This window comes from Lissotriton helveticus, chromosome 12 (genome assembly GCF_964261635.1).
Source record: "Lissotriton helveticus chromosome 12, aLisHel1.1, whole genome shotgun sequence".
In the NCBI taxonomy this organism is placed as follows: domain Eukaryota; kingdom Metazoa; phylum Chordata; class Amphibia; order Caudata; family Salamandridae; genus Lissotriton; species Lissotriton helveticus.
Window position 1 is genome coordinate 685,288,681 of NC_136073.1, and position 18,092 is coordinate 685,306,772.

The 18,092-nt window shown below is 45.0% G+C and overlaps 1 protein-coding gene and 1 long non-coding RNA gene across 5 annotated transcripts in view; one reads left to right on the forward strand and one right to left on the reverse strand.

The window, feature by feature from the left end:
* The window catches only part of LOC144799953 (uncharacterized), a 924,253-nt gene that overhangs the window by 556,627 nt on the left and 349,534 nt on the right, over positions 1-18,092 (reverse strand). The window contains exon 1 of one of the 3 annotated variants that reach the window (XR_013603904.1): positions 17,113-17,213. The exons of the other annotated variants lie outside the window; for them this stretch is intronic. This is a non-coding gene — a long non-coding RNA (uncharacterized LOC144799953). Of the gene's footprint in view, positions 1-17,112; positions 17,214-18,092 lie in introns of those variants that run through there. 3 annotated transcript variants of the gene reach the window in all.
* Positions 1-18,092, forward strand: part of FCSK (fucose kinase) — a 1,128,763-nt gene that overhangs the window by 484,586 nt on the left and 626,085 nt on the right. The window lies entirely within an intron of this gene.

The following is an 18,092-nucleotide window of genomic DNA, read 5'->3' on the forward strand; positions in this document are numbered from 1 at the left end:
ATTATCATAAAGATCGGACCGTCCTAAGGCCCGCAGATTACCTGCCACATATGCCAGCTACGGATACAGGGAGGGTTTATCCATCTTTTAAATAGACCTGCAGAATAAATCTGCTAAAGCTAAGTTCCTCCTTTAACCAAATTGAGGTTCAGAGCTTTAAAGGGCAGAGGTGTAGCTGGTCAATGAGAAAGTCTAAACCTAACTCCACATGGACAATTTCAGAGCGTATACTTTGGGGGACCCCTAAAAGACCTCTTAAGAATTTATTTTCCCCTACTTGAAGAGGGGCAACCCAACCATAACTCCATATTCCACTACTGTAGCTCACTAAAGGGATGCATTTGGGCCTGTAAATTTCCAGGACCGATTGGATGGGAGTGCGTCCGAGCTGACAAGAGAAATCTTTAATACTGAATGTCACTCTATTAAAAGCCAAAACATTCTGAGTGCCCCTTAAGCTCTGATTCTAGTAGAACCCCAAATACTTGAAGTTTTCTACCTGGCTGATATGTTGGCCTTCCACTACATGTTTCATCATTTTGGTGTTGGGGGAGCCGAATTTCATAACGTGAGACTTGGAGAAATATGTCGACAAATCGAGGCTGCTCATGAAATTCATAAAAAGAGGAAGGAGGTTTTGTAAGCTATTAGCTGTGCAGGCAATTAAAACAGTGTCATCCGCATAGAGCAAGGCTGGTATAAGATGACTTTCTGCTTTGGGAACGGCAACACCTGGTACTGAAAAGGCTTGCTCTTTGTGATTAATGTAAAAAAGGGTCTAAAATACAGTCTTGTCGTACCCCACGATGCAATTTAAAGTGCTCAATGCATTCCCCATTGGGACCAAACCTGATGCTAGCTGAACGGTCAGTGTGCAAATCATGCAGGAATCTTATTAAAACTGGGTCTACGTCCATCTGTTCCATCAAGGACCAGAGCTTGGAACGATTGACTCTGTCAAAGGCAGTGCTGAGGTCCAAGAAGGCCAGATGGACTGCCCTCCTTTTGACCTTAGTGTATTTACGTGTTAATAAGTAAAGATTAAAAGTTTGCTCAATAGTCCCCCATCTGGGACGAAACCCATATTGTAGGTCAGTTAGAAAGCCTCTGTCCTCAGCCCAATCAGCTAGGCAGTTTAATCGTCCGATGATTTTAACCTCTGAGTCAATGAGGGAAATGGGCCTAAAACATGCTGGGTTTGATCTATTGACCTTTTTGAAAACCGGGACTATTATCGAGTTGGACCAGGTTGATGGAAGAAAGCCGGCAGCATTTAGATGTGATGTCAATAGCGGTGTCAATAGGTCAATACCGTTTTTAAGAGCTCCCCTGGGACCCCATCAGGCCCTGGAGCCCTATTAGATGGTAACTGGGAGATAGCGGCTCTGACCTCAGATAGATTAAAGATAATGTGATCATCTGTCTGGTGGTCTATTATTGGGGCCGACTCTTCATCTAGGCTATAGACAGCCACAAAATGGTCGACCCAGGCCTGAGGCGGGATGGTACAGGCTTGGTTGGAGAGTTGATCGTTACTAAAAAGGGGGGAATTAACAATACTCCAAAAGGCAGAGTTATTGCATTGCCTACTGCCAATTTGTAGCTTTTCCCACATCTCCTCTTTAAATTGGGCCTTACGTTCCTTGCAAGCTGTTCTAAAGGCTGCACTGGCCTTTCTAATCTCTGTTTGGCATCATGGCTTCGCCTTCAGAAGGCTCCAGAGATCCTTGTGGGATTTGGAGCATCGTTTGTCAAACCATTTTTCTGTATGAGTTTCCTGAGATGTGGCTGTTTTACAAAGCACAGATTTATTGAACTTGCAGATGTTAACGAATGATGCCAAGATGTTAAGTGGTAACTCATTTTCGGACATACATATACAGAATGAAAAATTTCCTAGCTAACGTATCGGAAAGTTTCAATTCCACTAAGGACACGGAGGCGAGGATTAGGCTTATTCTCTCTTCACTTTAATGTATAAATTCACTCCAGCAGCCATTTTAACTTTGAAATATTACTAGGAAAAAACGACATCTCCCATGGACATCTGGGAATGACATTATCGCAGTTCATCCAATAGTATTACAGTCCATCCAATAATATACTGTGGAGACCATCCCTCTTTCTTCCTGCGACAGACAACCACCGCCATGTTCACTGCTTCTGTTTATTGGAATCAGCCCTTGCAATCAAAGGGATATCCATTACTGGTCAGGGTAATAAAAGTATTCTTAACATCACAAAACAAGAACTTAATCTAGAATTACAACCGAACAACATAGGTCAACATTATAATAAGACATTCATGACATTGACATTTCCCAACCAGAGGGTACGGGTGAATTTTTGTCTCAAAAATTCTGAGGGTGGGCTAATTCTCGCCTCCGTGTCCCTAATATAATTGAAACTTTCCGTTATGTTAGCTAGGAAATTTTTCATTCTATGGCAGGATCTGGAGGCGAGGATTAGGCTAGTTCAAAGCTTATCCACCACCACGCTTGTCAGAGAGGGAACCGGCCTGAAATAAAAAGTCTTGAAGGTGGAATCATTTGACCAGTCTGCTGCATTGAGGATATCCTCAAGGCAAGCTCCTAGACAGAATGCTTTTGAAGCCCCCTTGACTGAGTGGACTCCGAAGTGGAACGTATCAATCCCTGCTTCCTGCATGATCCACCTGACCCATCTGGCAATCTGAGATGAAACTGCTTTATGGGGCTTGGTCAATGCGATTAGCAATTGCTCCTCCCATCAGGACGAAGATCCTCAGTCATAACCTCATAAGATTTAATAGCATGAACCACACATAACTAGGAATTTGCACGTAATGCTGGGTAAGAAACAGATCTAGAATTAGTTTCGAACTGCGAGAAATGTGAAATAACACACTATCTGTTATATCCAATGGCCGGACATCCGAGACTCTGCGGCATGATAATAAGCATAAAAGCATTGCCAATTTCGCCGCCAATTGTTTCCTAGTCAGATATTTATTTGGAGGCCAAGAATGAAACAAGGAAAGGACTTTGTTAACGTCCCAAAGGCACTTATACTTCGTTTCAGGAGGAACTGAAAATCTAATACCCCTCAACAGTTTCCTGACCAACGGATGTTCCCCAACCTGGTGGCCATCCACCTGCAAGTGTCCTGCCGAAATCGCAGATCTGTAAGTATTGATTGACCAATAAGCAAAACCTTCGGAAGCCAGATTTGTGAGGAAGTTTACAATGTGGACAATGTCTGCCCCCAAGGGATTAATTTGGTGTTGATTACACCAACATAACCATCGCGACCAAGCTGAGTTGTAGCGTCTATTCGTAGTATCCGCCCAGGCCTTGGCGAGTAAAGAGGAAGCCTCTGACAAAAGACCTGGGACTTGCCAACGTCGTCTGTAACCCTCCAGGCCATGAGACGAAGAGACCTGGCTAGGACCAGCAGGTGAGGATTGTCTTAAGGATCCCAAAGGAGATCTGGAACATGGGGTAGAGGGATTGGATTGGATCTGCCAACAAGGAGATGTGATTGGCCAGACAGTATTCCCAAAGGGTTCTGGCCAGATCCGATAATGTCTGCGACCTCGTGCCTCCTAAATGATTGACATAACGGACCACCACCACGTTGTCCATCTTTAGGAGGACAAAACATTTCACCCTATGTTTGGTCCAACAGCGGATTGCGAAGGACTCCGCCATCAACTCCAAGCAGTTGATGTGTAAAGAACGTTCGACGGAGGACCATTTTCTGCCTGTGGAGAACTCCCCCCACCATGTGCCCCATCCGGAACCGCTGGCATCTGACTCGATTATGAGATTGGGTTGAGATCCGAAGATCGCCCTGCCATTCCAGGCTTCCATCTGGTTCAACCACCAACCCATCTCTTCTTTGGCATCGGGTCTGAGAGGAACCATCTGTGAGTAAGCTAGGCCCTTCCGAAAATGTTCGATTTTTAGCAATTGTAGGGCCCTGTAATGGAGAGGACCCGGAAAGATCGCCTGGATAGAGGATGACAGAAGTCCCACTATCCTTGCTAACTGACGAAGTGAGATGTGGGACCTTGTCATAGCCCGTCGTAATTCGTGACAGATTTTGGATAGTTTTCTCGTTGGAAGGCTGAGAGTTGTTTCTGTTGCGTTCACTACCAAGTCCAGCAATTCCACTGATCGTATGGTCTTAAAGCAGATTTGCTCTCGTTGATCATGAAGCCTAGGGATTCCAATAAGTCTATTGCCGTTTGCAAATGCCTGGACAGTCGAGTCGGGCATTGATCCATCAGCAGGATATCGTTGAGGTAGACAATGAGTCTCATTCACTGAGCCGAAGATGTTCGACTACCGGCTACATCAACTTGGTGAAGCATCAAGGAGCTGAGGAGAGGCCGAACGGAAGAGTGGTGAATTAAAACATTTTGGACTCCCAGTAAAACTGTAGGAATCGCCTGTGTGGGGGGAAAATGGGTACTGCCAAATAGGCATCTTTCAGATCTAGGTGAACCATCCAGTCTGAAATCTGGAGTAGGTCCCGTAGGAGGTGTATACCCTCCATCTTGAAGTGCCGGTAGAGTAGACAAGAGTTGAACTCTTTGAGATTGATGACTGTTCTCTGACCGCTGTCCCTCTTTTCCACTAGGAAAATGTTGCTGACAAAACCGTGGGGGTGGAGCACTGAACGAGTTATTGCTCCCTTTTGTAAGAGGTCGCCCACCTCTTGAGTCACCAGTGCTCTCTGCTTGGGAGGGACAACCAACATTGCAGGAATGTTTGGGACCGAGTCCCGTAAAATTCTATGTGGAAGCCTCCCATCGTCGGTATCACCCATGCATCCGAGGACAAATTTCTCCAGTTTAATTGAAAAACCGCCCCCGATTGAAATCCTCATGGCATCCTGCAACCTTACCTTGTGTGTTATTAAAGTTGCCTCTCTGGCTGCCTCTGCCTTCACGACGATGGGGGTAGGATTTTGTCTGGTAGAAGTTTCCGAACTTCCCAGGGTCCTGTCACTGGCCACGTCTGGAGTCTCCAATTTTGGAGGCTGTTTGGAACGGGCGGCCGGACAAGCGCCCCCTACCTTGTCCAGCAGACGCAAAAACACGGGGAGTAAAAATTCTCTTGATTGAGGATTGTGCCTTGTCTAGGGAATTAAAAGTGTTGACAAATGTTCCCAACCCTTTGATAAAGGGGTCCCCAAGTTCCCCTGGGCTATTGTCCCCGCCTCTGATGTGGAGAGTTCTCCCAGTTTGGGATTGATATTAATAAGAAGTGGCCTGCGGCTTTCTGTGGAAATTGAGCAATTTGTGTTTCCCTGAAATATAATTGCCTGTTGGGCCTAATTGGAGAGCACCTCCGGGGATATGAGGGCACCAGAGGCTTTGGCGTCTTCCGCAATGTCCATTATTTTGGCTAGGAGACCGGCGACATCCAAGAGTTTATCTTCGCATGAGCGCCAAGAACGGTCAACCCTTTTTTATGGTCGTGTACAAGCTTCGCGAGAAAGGTGGCCATTTTGGGATCTATCTCTGGGGTCGTGTCCACCTTTCCGTCCAGTGCAGGACGAGGAAATTCTATCTTAAGGCAGTCTCTCACCTCCTTATCCAGAGGTTTCCGAAGCCTTCTGGCCATGTAGGCAGCCACTTTAAGAGCCTGACACCATTCCCCCGATCTAGGGTGTAGGAGGTCATCAGGATTCAGAAAATCGTCGTGGGAGGGAAGATCAGTATCCGTTGGGGGATTAGACCCTCTCAGGGAACTAGACTCTGGGCACCACAGTTGAGAACCATCCCCCTCCCTGTCAGAGTTGGTGGGAGTGTCATCTCCATCCCGTAAATCTGTTTGTGGTGGAGAAGGTGGGTCTGCGTTCTAGGGACCTGGTGTCTAAATATGTCCACAATGTGTTGGGCATCAAGAAAAGCCTTTTTAAGGTGTGCAAAGGCATCCAAATCAACCCCAGTGTCATCTGCGCGCTTACGCTTTTCCAAACTCGGGGCATGGCACAAGGGAGATTACCAAAGAAAAACCAAAGGTGCTGATGGACGGAGCGTTGACAATACAAACACTCACCTCCAGTCAACTGATCTGGGTTTAATCCAAGGGGGATTACCAACAATTAAACAACAAAGGCAATAATGGCAGCGGTCGCGAAGCGTGACGTCCCCCGGCGAGTAAAGTACAATTATAAGGCAATTTGAAAAGGAAACACAGAGCACTTATCTGATAGCTGCTGGAGCAGCGAAGAAAGAGGGATTTAGATGGTCTTCACCGCATATTATTGGATGGACTGTAATACTATTGGATGAACTGTGATGATGTCATTCCCAGATGTCCATGGGAGATGTAGTTTTTTCCTAGTAATATTTCAAAGTTAAAGTGGCTGCTGGAGTGAATTTATACATTAAAGTGAAGAGAGAATAAGCCTAATCCTCGCCTCCGGGTCCTGCAGTGGAATTCCGTATGACAAGAAGAGATAAATCTTTGGGCAAAAACCTCTGGGACAATAGGGGCCCATCTCACCCTTCAACCCTGATCAGTCAGGGTCAGAGGTTCTTTATATAAGGATATGGGATCTGGTGATTTGTTATCCCAGAGAAATAAAGCTGTTACTGGGTTATGATCACTTAGGTGATGACTTAAAACCTTAAAATCTAAAAGTACAGGGAAAAGGCAACTAGAAACAAAAATATAATCAATAACAGTAAAATGTCCCCTCCCCTTAAACGCAGGCATTCTCTCGTATTGGGAATCCTGAGTACTATCCATTTGGTTTCTTAAGTTAAACTCGGAAAAAGGCTAAAGGCTGTTTGCAGCGTCACCTAGGCAGGAATGTTTAAAATGCACCAACGATTCAGGTGAGCCTTCAAGGTCGGAATCCCTGATTATTGTACATGATTGACAGAAGTGCAAATTAAAATCTCTGAGTATCATGAGTAGAGGGAAAGGTGGTTCCGCTGAGTAAAAGTCATCGATAAGTGCTTTAAGGCTGGCAATTGAATCTGACTCCTATTTGGATGTGACAGTGTTGTAAAAATTAATAAGAAGTACATCCTCGCTTGTTGGGGAGTGTTACAAGGGTACCCTGGTAGATCATGCAGGAGGACTTTAAAACCTCTACTGTGCACTTGTGCTCCAGTCTTACTAAGGTAATTAGACCACCCTTAGCTCGTCCACTAGAGGAGTAGATTGCTGGGACGAAGTACGAGAAGAAACCGTTGAGATGTAAACAACCCACAGTATCCCAAGTTTCCTGTAGACAAATGAAGTCATAACTCTTTATCACACACAGCCACCATACATCTGTACCTCGGCGATGTTCCAACTAAGGACAGCAATGGTGTTTGGTTTCCTATTAATTTGTTCCTGGTTCAGAGTGGCTAGAATCTCAGTGGCAGTTGGGAGCGGATGGTACAGTCAGTTGGGGTCTACCAGCTCACTCAAAGTAAAACAACAGTTGGTTAGTTGTAGGGTGGGAGTGACAATGGGGACCCAGAGGTTAGTTGGCTCATGGCGCGGCTTTAACTGGATCGAATGCCAATCATTCCTGACCAGGGCGTCAGGATTCATGGGCAAATTTTTAAAAAACACAAGGTCGTGTTTGGGTGCCCGGCAAATGTCTGAGGCATCTCACAACCTCCTAGATTCTCCGACATAGAATACCCCTTGCTTATAGACTACCTTTACGGTGTCACTAAAAATTTGCGTTCTATTCACCAACAGATCGCTGAAACAAAAAATAATCAATGAATATCTTAGGTGATTTATTGTTATAATTATGTGAATGTTGTCAGTTCACCCCGTTCGCCTCGAAGGCTCTGGAAAAATGGGTGGAACTGACATCAGCACCTTGCAGCGGAAGAGCAGTTTGGAAATACTCTGGAAGGGACACCTGCAGGTCCTTCTGGCCACCAGGCAGCGGTGAAAGTCGACGGTCGGAAGAATTAGATCCACAGTATCCATTGTAAGAGGGTACCCCTCCCACTGCCCTGCGATGAGTGGGTCGCAGACGGGATCGGGGACTGTTCGACGGAGCAGGTGCCATGGTTCATTCCCTTCTCGGACGCCCGGCTCACCTAGGCACCGAGCTCACGTGGGCACCAACGGAGGAGGAGAGTCATGCAGTGCTGAATGAGGCGGTGCCACCTGAAATTAAGGCTGTCCAGGAGCCCCAGCCTGTTGGCCCACCTGTGATTGGGTCACGTTCAGTTGAGCCCCAATCCACCAACCTGTCCGAGTCCGACCCTTTGCCCCTTGGTCCCCTTGAGCCTGACCCCTTGTTCTCTGACCTGCTGTGCCTGGAGTGTTGAGGTACAATTTGCACCCTCGTAAGAGGAGCAGTGCACCAAAGGGAAAGTCAGCTTAGTAGGGATGGATGGTATTTCTGAAGAATTGGACGAATGTACCCTGCCCGTGGTATCAATGATAGCTTAGTGAAATAGAGATTGGTGCGTTATTCGACAGTCACCGTAGAGGGCAAACAAACTATGTTTCTGAGTAGAAGGTATTTTGCCCTGCAACGTGGAATTGGATCAGAGCTAGACGAACAGCTCCACCGCCAGTGCTCAACAGCGCCTATGTCTAAAGAACAATATATTGTCTTAATTTCTTGCTTTTATTCCAGCTTGGCTCCAAGTGTAAGTCTTTTCCATTGCTTTACAAGAAGGTATCCCTTTGGGCGCCCCATTAAGGAGGAAGAGCAGTTTTTTGCAGCTCCGCGTCCTGAGCGGGATGGGCCTGTTTGGTCCTCCTGGTCTATGAAAAGTAAAGTTGTGTTAGTAGCAATTATTCTGATTTATTTAATAATGATACTTGGGGTAACATACTTTCTTGAGGAGAAATATCCTGTGCATTCTTTGATTGGTAAAACGCCTGGTCCCCCCTAGCATATCTTTGTTACTCTGGCGCCTCACAAGGAGGAGCAAAGGAAATCTTATAAAGATAATATGTTCATTCAGACCTTGCATCAAACGCACACTGCTTACAATACGACAAAATGTTGGGTATGTGGGTTGTTGCCCCCAGGAACTCCTAGAAGGGAGAACTTGCTATCCATGCCATTGTCATATGATAGTAGCGGTGAGGGGTGGTTTGCATTGCTTAGCATGGTCCATTCATTTCACCAGGCTGACACATTGGAACGAAAAGGTACTAGCTCTCGTACCCTGACACAGAATGTACGTTTCCAGCATAGAGTACCCCCAGTGCTCCCACAGACCGAGAGCCATTTGACAGGTTGTTCTTGAGCTCTTGCATGCATGTGTCCAAGGGGATGAGGAAGGGAAATTGGTCTCAGGTGGAAAGGGACAATTTTCTACAGTTCAACGCATCAGAATACTACCAGTCCTTTCAGACCCGCAATGTTACTAAAGATAAGCTGATACCCTTGTCAGTGGTGGATGTCACAGCTCCCTTCTGTGTCCAGGGGGCTGGGAAAATAAAGGAGAGGGCGAGCAGATGCAACGCTACTTATAACTTGAGAGTAACAAATAGTCCACCCCTGATCCCACCATCTAATGTCTATTTTGTTTGTGGAGCTCATGGTTATGTTTGGCTTCCTCTGGGGTGGTCGGGAAGGTGTTACCTTTATTACCTCTTGCCACCTGTGTATATACCCCCTCCCAATTACCATAGGGACCACCGCCTACAACGTAGAGGTGCCCATGTGCTACGGTTTAAGAAAATGATTAGCACTGATGACATAGAGCAGACATACACCACCTTGCAGCAAGTCACGGATGCAATGAAAGGCATCATACCATTCTGGGGCACTATGGCTCATAGTCTTAATATTAGACAGCTCACTAGGGTGGTGGAAGGAATCATTAATACGACTGTAGGAATTTTGACAAATATCACAGTTGAGGTCCATGCTACGAGACCTGTTGCCCGCCAAAATCGAATGTTTTTTAGACGTTATTCTAGCTGATCGGGGTGGGATCTGTCGTGTCATCGGCAGTAGCTGTTGTGTGTACCTCCCTTACCACGCCCCAACTCAATGTGTTGCTATACAGAAATTGCATAAAATAGCCTCGGATATACACCAGGAGAATGGTACATGGTCATTCACAGGATGGTTCTGGGGCCTGTTCGCCACTTAGGGTTGGAAGATCCTTATTTTTCTAGTTGGCATAGCAGGTATCATTTTGGCATGCTGTCTGTGCATACACTGTCTCCCTGCATGTTGTGCCTGCTGTGTATCAGTGTTCAAGGTATGTCCTAGGACCCCGAGGCGTGATTCTAATGATGCAGGGTATTCACGATTTGATGAGTATAGACAAGGGTATTTTTTAATATTGATTACATGTGCTTAACATTTTTGAGTATTAGTTTCCACGGACAGTCCATATGTTAGCAATGACAGTTTATGTGTGAATTCTTCTCTTTTCCCCTCTTTAGAATTGTAAATACCCTTACCTGAAGGCACCAATAAAGCTTAGCATGAATGCTAAAAGGGGGGTCTGTTAGATTTCAAATGTTATTTCCGTAATGTACAGAATCAAAATGTTCCCTTTGCTATGCTCAAACTCTATTCCGTGTTAAGTCAGCATTCATGGCGCCATCTTTATTGGTGCCATCTTGTTCTGTAAATGAGATCGAGCTTCTGTCTCATAATGCTTGCCTCAGCAGAAAGGCTACCCCTGCGCCTCCAGCTTGTACTTCTCAAGGTTGAAGCTTTGCTGCACTAATGAATGTACTATCTATTGTTGCATACCTTTGCTGTTAGATAGACCCGTTCCCACATCTTAGAATGGTAAGCACCGGCCGAGCGGCCTTGGGGTCGAGATAGCATGTACCCAGCCCTGTGCCATGGCTCATCCCTGTTTGCCTTCTTAGTTCATCATGGCCTGAGCTGGAAAATTCCAGTTTGGGCGGGACTCTAGTGGTGTTGGAAACGTATATTTTGTGTTACCGTTTGAAAGGGGGTCAGTCCCTTGGCAGTCTTCTCAGGAGACTGGTCAGACTGGGCTCCGCTGCAGCTTATTGCTAATAAACTAGTTGTTTATATTCTCTACTGTCTGACCGACTCTTCATTTATTGGGAAGGCAGAGAGGTGGTTGTGAGTGACCCGGGTGACCCTAATCTGGTCACTTCCTTCACCCGAATATTTGGAACTCCCTTCCACCCGAAGTCCGTCGAATCCCATCCACAGCTTCAAAAAAGAAGTCAAAAAAATCCTAATGCTGAAGTTCCTGCCCAAAAGTCCTTGGCTCAGCTGCTTCTATACCGCCTTTCTCTCTGATGCTATGGCTGTCTATCACACGGTTGTACTCCTGGGATTAATAGCGTTAGCAGACCATTGCACATCTTTGTATGGTATTTATGGAATGTTTTTCTCCCAGTACCTGATCGTTGTCTTTTACTTGTGTGTAATCCAGTGATTAATAGTGTTGGCAGGCTATGATCTTACTGGTACTGTCTACATGTTCTTCTCCATTATTGGATTCGTCTGGACTCATTATTAAATGCTCTGAATCGCGCCGATATCATGCTCTTGTCTTGAACCTAATTGTAACGATTGCTCTTGTCCCACTTTTGTATCCTACCTACCCCAACTGTGAAGCACTCTGATACCCGCCTGGGTCATGTTCGCGCTCTACAAACTTTATAAAATGAATAAATAAATTGCATATCACCACTTTTGGTGTAGGCATATCACACCTGGGTGTAGGTATATCACACCTTTGGGAGTAGAGACACTTCTGGGTAGATAGATTCCTTTTTTCCTTGGTTTCTTGGAGAAAGTGAATCTTTCCGACACTGTGCTGGTTTGCATTAATATATTTGTTTTCCCTGGTATAATCAGAAGGAAAAAAAATCGTATGCACCAAGGACCGATTTCATGGTGAAATAATGGCACAAAAACAGTTACAGACTTGGTGACCGTTTCACAGAAGATACATAAATCTATGCTTCGTCCACTTAGACCTGTGTATTATGTACATGTACACATTGCATGAGATTAGCAAAAATGTACCGATGTGTGTCGGTGATCTACATGAGTGGTAGATTTCCTGGTCTATGCTTATTGCCCTATGCTTAATCCAGCGGATTATATGCAGGACACATAATGTACAAGCAAATTTATAGCGAAATTTGCATTTGCTCATTTTGCCTTTTCTTTTCTTCTACCACTTTGAAAATATTTTTCCATGTGTGGAAATCTCTACTCATAGCCCTTGCTAAAAACATATAGTTGCTTGAGGTACTTTCACACGCATTTTGTGCACTTCACAGCCATCTGTTTTTTATCTTTTAAATTAAAAGGTGCATTTTAGGTTTTATTTACACCCAGTCTGTGCATTAAGCCACTTTTTCGCACTAAAGTTAAAGTGTGGATGTCATTGCAAATGCCTGTAAAACCATGAAAGTTCTACCTACGTTTGTAGGCTAATGATTACATGCCACGTGGTCACTTCCCTGAAAAACGCCCTGTTCTCTCCTTGAGCCAGGTATGCATTGGCTAAGCCTGTTATCAATTGGCTGAGCCTGTTATGCATTGCCTGAGCCTGTTATGCATTGGCTGAGCCTGTTATCCATTGGCTGAGCCTGTTATTGGCTGAGCTTGTTATGCATTGGCTGAGCCTGTAATCCATATTCTCCCAGGATTGGGGCCTACTGCTATCAGCAGGACCCTGCCCTATACTGATGGGACCCATGTAAGCAGCACTCCCTTGCCAGCCTTGAAGGGCTCGTTATTGCCAATTATTAGATGTACATTTCTACCACTAGGTGAGTGGTGGCAATGTAAAACCGTACTCGCCCATTCATGTATCTAATGAGCGCTGGAGTAGGGGGTGTCTGCAATACAGTTGTTTGCACCCCTGCCTGCATGGCACCTTCCCCAGTACAGCCCTGTGCTAGGCCAGGGTATGTAAAGTACAGGTTCAATGCATACTTCAGAGAGGGATGCACTGTAATATGTGACGGCCAATCCAACTGGGACAATAATCCCAGCTGACATTAACAGCTGAACTGATGTCCCCGTAAAACCAGACCGCTAAAACCACCTGCTTTTCAGGTCAGCTAGTCCACTCGCTAGAAGCAGGGCAATGCCTCCTGGTATAGGACTCACTGTGCCAGTTTTACATTGTGTGATCCTGGACAACTCACATGTTGCGTGAGAGATGCCTTACCAGCTGAAGCTGGGAGCACTTAAACACAGGGCTGGGGTAATGCTAACAGCTACGTAACAAACTGAACGCATGCCAGCTTCTGGGCATAGCCTAGGGCAGCACTGGAAACAAAGCATCTGCTCGCAGTCATTATAAAGCCATTGAAATAATGGAGATGGAATGAAAACCCCCGACCATGAACCGTGGTAGCGAACACTGCCAAGGATAACCTATCACAAAATGAATGAGATGAAGTACTGCAGCAATCAGTGTGAAGGCCGAGGTGGAGCGCGGACAAGGGCATATCGGATCCAGAGAGGACGCTAGTGGCACGAGTCCAATTCACCCTGGAAGTGAATGTTAATGAAAGACCTTCATAACTGGTAGTAAACAGTGAAGGTACTTTAATACAGCTGCTCGCCTGGCCGCTAGTACCTACTGGCATTTACACTGCACCAACCTACCTGATAGCAACGAAGAGCAGGGAACACGTCTATCGAGGATTTGCACATTTGCGTTTCACAATAACATTATATTTCATATCTTTACAATTGCATGTTTACTCTGTAAGCCCAGTTCGATTGTGCTTTGCTCAGAATCATACGATGTACATAGAGTGAAGTGCAGGACCCAGCAGTACAGCTCAAGTCTGCAGCTTTGTCGTTAGTCCTCACACCCTCCATGTACCACCTCACCATGGGTGTTAGACCTGTCATCCTTAGGGTGCTCTTCCCCCAAACTTTTTGTCTGCTTACCTCCTCTTTTTGCTCTATCTTTTTGTTGGCCTTGGGACTCGGAGCACTTTACCACGGCTCCACAGTGCTGACGGGTATGTGCTTCCCCAATATGGTAACATTGGTGCATACACATTTGACATATTTAATTTATTTGTAAGTCCCTTCTAAAGGGGTATACCATATACCCAGGACCTGTAAATTAAATGCAAAGCATGGGCCTACAGCACTGATTGTGCCACCCACACAAGTAGCCTTGTAAACCTCTCTCAGGCCTGCCACAGCTGGGCCTGTGTTTTCAGTTTATTGCTACTTCGACTTGGCATTTAAAACTACTTCTCACACCAGAGGTGGGGGACTAGACATGCTACACTGCAATGAAGACCATACTGGTATCAGCGGAGCCGCATTGGGGGCAGTGAGGCAGAGACTCTTCCTTGTAATCGATGCATATTGACTCATTTTTTGACCCCACAAGGTAAGGAGGCTCATGAGGTACAACGTACTATGGAAATAAGTTCGCAAATTGCAAGAACCTCCAGAAAAGATTGATTTAGGTACACAATAAACCTTTATTAAACATCACTTTTCTGTAAAAAACAGATTTTTGTTAAACAAAACGTGAGTAAGGTGGGGATTTGTGCACCCCCGTCCTGAAGAAGAAGTTCCACTCCGAAACATGTTGACGCACACAAGATGTGATGTACATTGTTATACATAAGAACCTCAGAACACACCTTTTTAATAATACCAGCCCAGGGGCCTATTAAAATGTTTTCGAAGTACACCCCACGAGCCAGGTATTTTTTAACCATCACTTAACAACACTTCAAACCTCACCACCACTCACTCACTACCACTAAAAAACCTCACACACACCACACATAGTCTGTGTATAAAAGTGCGCCCACGTAGTCGTTGGTAGTAGCACGCGGCATCCCGTAGTGGGGTGCGAAGACCCCAATGATGAAGCATGACACCAAGGGTCCTTTTGGTGTGTGAGGCGTATTTTAAAAACACTGTGTGCTCCCCACCATTGTAGGGGCCACATATACCTATCAGTGGATTCCACTTTGTTTATATATATTCTTTACTCCCTCTCCTTCCCGTTGTTGTGCCTTCTTTTACCCCCATCTCCCTCCCTCCTTTTGGCCGTGCCTTCTCCTCTGCCTCCTGCGGCCCGTCTGGCCTCCCGTTGTCCGTTCCTTCTCGCCCCCCCGCCCGCCTTCTCGTTGTCTGTGCCGTCTCCCCCCCGCCCGCCCTCCCTCCCGTTGAACGTGCCTTCTCCCCCCACCCACCTTCCCTCCGTGTTATCCATGATGCATACCATTTGCAATGCAATAGGTCTTGCATTTGCTGGTTTCATTTACTTTCAGATACAATTTGGGTTTCAGCCAAGACATACTTTCCTATAAACAGTCATTAATAAAGTGCAAAGGGTTTTTTTGACAGTACCAGAATACATTTCAAATCCTCCACAGGTTGCAGGTAATCGATTTAAAAAAACTCAGAAGGTAAAATACAATACAAAGTTTTAAAGAAAAGAAGAAAATTATTTTCCAACTAACCTCCTTAAGCGACATGCAGCAGAAATAAATCTATATATCATTTCGCAGATATATTCTGATTGAAGTAGACGGAGATAGAACAAAGCTGGCCTACATTTTCTGATGTTCAAACCCCTCAAGAGTGGTAAATTGAATTCCCTGCGCGGTTTATTATATAACTCGCAGAAAAAGAGGATGTGCAGCATGTTCTGGCTTGAATTACAGTCACAAAGGCAGGGATCCAGATGGGCATCATGGTATGTATGGCTAGGATAGGACACCATTAAATGAGCGATTCTGAATCTAGTGAGGTAAAAAAATGTTTACTGACTGAAAGGGTACAGAAGATTTGGCTCAATTCCTTCAGTGGTAACCAGGGGTAAGTAGTCGATTACCTGCTTTTTGCTGTGCCTCACATGTTCTCTGCGCTCACGTAAAATATTTAAAAAATCTTTTTAGTTGGAGTTTCATGATAGAGGTAATAAGATAAGGGTTTGTAAAACAATCCTGCCTCCACATGCGAGCCAGCTAGGTCTTCACATAGCTGAGCCACGATATTTTGTGTGCATGATCACAGTTTAAACAATCTTGAATTATTTCTCAGTTGAGGGCCGGTTCTTACCCAGATCGACCGCCATAGCATGATTGGGGCACTTTGTATTCGAAAGCCGCCAGGGGAGGTTAACTCTAGTTCCCTATGGCATATGATAGAGGGCAGGCTGGCGGGGGGGCAGACATTAATCTTCTAAGAAATACATTTTCTGTAGTATGTAAGATAGATGAATTACAGAATCCCCAGCCCCGTGCAAAATCACAGCACAGCATCGGGCGTTATAGATGTTAATGATGGTCGTGATCGGTCTTCAGCCAAGTTTCCTAGAGAACCTGAATTGGGGTGTTGTATCTCAATAAACAAAGTCCACATAGAGGAGAGGGTAGACAGAATAGGTGTATTCTCAATGATTGAAGTCAGCACCAAGGACCCTCACAAAGCAACTCCCATCATCAGCCACCAGGAGACAACTGACCAACTGACAAGTTTGCATCTATCTCCCCCTACATCAAACAATTGCACTGGCTACCTGTGAGGAGTAGGATTAAATTCAAGGCTCTATGCATAGCATACAAAGCTATCCACAACCAAGGCCCTCTATTCTTAAGACAAGCCTTTCAGCCGCTCGAACACCTCAGAACCTTACGCTCATCCACAGCCCACCTACTAAGAGTTCCTCGAACACGAAGAGCTAATTGGGGAGACAAACGTTTCTCTGTCGCAACAGCCAAGTTGTGGAACACGCTCCCCTTCCACATTAAAACCGCGCCGACACTCCTCAACTTCAGGAAAAAACTAAAAACGTGGTTGTTCCCAGCCTGAATACTCCCCGATCCATTGGAAGTTCTGCAACTATAGCGCCGAGACACCCTTGAGGTATTTGCGCGCTCTAAAAATTGCTCAAATAAATAAATAAATAAATAAACATTCCATTATGCTTGGCAACCAAGAATGATGGATGATGCAACACGCACCATTACACAGTGAACAGTAAAAGCATAATAAACATAAAGATATAACACATCTTCCCCCTTCAAACAAAAACATAACCCAACAAATATGACTAAAAACAAAAGAAAAAACAAAAGTGTTCATATAATATTGCCTACAAGACATTTAAGTACAAGTCAAAAATAGTTCACATTATATAGTCTTCGAGATATTTAGGTTTGAATCTCAATCTACCTTGCGTGGGCACCGGCAGATCAGCTTGTGAAACATCAGTGATAACTTCTGCACCAGAAGGCTCCTCAAGCAAACCAGAACCCACACAATTCTCCTGCATATCTACCTGCTCTGACACAGACTCTGCAGCAGACACTCCCATATCAAAGAAACTATTCTCCCTGGCCTCTCCCTGATTCCTTTGAACTCACGCCCTGACAGGACTCAGACACTTTAACTTAATCACCCTTGATTTAAGCAACTCTCCTTTTGCTCCACCACTTTTCACCAACAACTTTCACTGCATGCTTATCAACTTGAACAATCTTGGTCTCCGAATAAAATTAAGTACCACCCTTCTTGAACGGTCTCCTAATGTGGACACATTCACCCACAACAAACTCTTCTTCCTTAACCCGCTTGGCATCATCATACCTAACTTTAGATTTGGCTTGACTCAATTCCACATGTCGTCTCACTTGATCACTTTTAGGGATTTGATCATCAACACACAAATTAGAAACCACCCACCCTGGAGACAGTTCATTAAAAGAATGCCATCCCCATAATAAGGCAAACGGGGTTACTCCAGTGGTGGAATGAGGGGTGTTATTATAAGATCATACTCTCTCACTCACAGCATCCTGCACTTGTAAAACCGGAAGAAACAGCCAATTGTATAGTGTATTTCAAAATACGGTTCACCCTCTTCACCAAACAATTTCCTCGGGGACTATAGAGAGCAGTGGTGAGGTACTTAACTCCAAAATTCATCAGGAATCTCTTCGTGTTATTCAAAAAAATTGAACCCCATTATCTGAAATCAAAAATGCATGAACTCCTTCCGAACTAAATAACTGTCTTAAGAAATCAATGACATTATCAGTGTTGGGCTCCCTCATGAACTTTGAAAGAACACCCATTTAGAAAAGTAGTCAACCACATTCAAAATGTTCTTGTAACCACCATTCAAACCACCAATAGGACCAACAAAATCTAAC